The sequence below is a fragment of the Eubalaena glacialis genome, chromosome 5, assembly GCF_028564815.1.
Source record: "Eubalaena glacialis isolate mEubGla1 chromosome 5, mEubGla1.1.hap2.+ XY, whole genome shotgun sequence".
NCBI classification, from domain to species: Eukaryota; Metazoa; Chordata; class Mammalia; order Artiodactyla; family Balaenidae; genus Eubalaena; species Eubalaena glacialis.
The window spans coordinates 78164135-78165497 of NC_083720.1; positions in this window are offsets into that span (position 1 = coordinate 78164135).

Consider the following 1363-nt stretch of genomic DNA (forward strand, 5'->3'; position numbering starts at 1 on the left):
CCCCCCATCTGCATTCTTTAAATGATAACATTGTCATCTCCACTACTGCTATCTTAGTTCAGGTCTTCTTGGTCAGTGTTTCCCTAAAGCCCTTCCAGTCTTGCTTGGCTACAGTAGACTCTGAACTGCTGCCAGGATAATGTCTGTTTCATTATTGAAAATATCATTTTTCAATTCTGATATTAATGATAGCTTTTTTTAGTTCCCCCCCCCCCCCTTGCAGTCTCTATTTCTTCTGTTGGTTTTGGATTCTTTCATGTTAGAGGCTTCCACAGGTGTCTGGTAATAATCATTGATTATGTAATCATAATTAAAAGTGGGCATTTAAAAGCTGATTGGAAGCTCTGAATCCGTGGAGCAAGTGTTTTGAAAATCAAATGAGAGAAAAGGGCTGCAGGGGTGGGAGGAGGGTCTCAGAATTCAGTATAAAATTTTTCACTTAATTCTATTCCAGGTGCCTGATGTCCTCCAATACAAAGACCCTCTGTTTTACGCTCTCCCAAACAAAACGGCCTTCGGAGTTAAGCTTAAGGGTGATGGGAGGTAGCATAAGGGTATAACTCATTCCTAAGTGAATTTCTAATCCTTTTAGTTACCATCTTTACCCCTGCTTCCAAAAGCCAGTTTCTCAGTTTTTAAGGGTGCTCTATGATGTAAATAGGAGTGCTTATTGGCTTTGCTCACTGCTGGTTTAGTCTAGCTTTTCCAAATCAGCCAAGCCTTTGTTTTGCTTTTTTAAAAAAATAAATGAGTTTGTTTATTTATTTATTTATTGGCCGTGCCATGCGGCATGTGGGATCTTAGTTCCCCAATGAGGGACTGAACCCATGCCCCCTGCAGTAGAAGCGCAGAGTCCTAACCACTGGACCGCCCAGGAATTCCCTGAGCCCGTTGCTTTTGATTTCAGAATTTTGTTTCTGTTATCTCTTTCCCTCTATCCTTGAGAGTTTGTGACTCTAAAAATCCCTTCACTGTCATTTTCAGGGGGTCTAAGAGGGAGCAAATGTAGAAGACTATGTTCATTTTTACCTGGTAATCTAGTGATCATTCTAAAACATACACCAGAGCAGCAACAGCTCTCTCCTGCTTAAGAAGCTTCAGTGGCCTCTCATTGCCTGCATGACAGACTCTAGCAAGGTAAACAAGATAGTTTGTTATCTTTCTAGCCTAATCTCTCACAGTTGGCTACTGCTTCCTCACCCCATGCTCCACATTCCCCACACCTGGTACTGTAAGATCCAGCTATAATAAGACCCTAGTAAGTCTTCTGAGCCTACCAAACCCTTATCAAGTCTCCACACCTGTGCTTTGGCTGAGTCACAGGCTGAAAAACCCTTTCCCTCCCCACACCTGCTTGATGAAC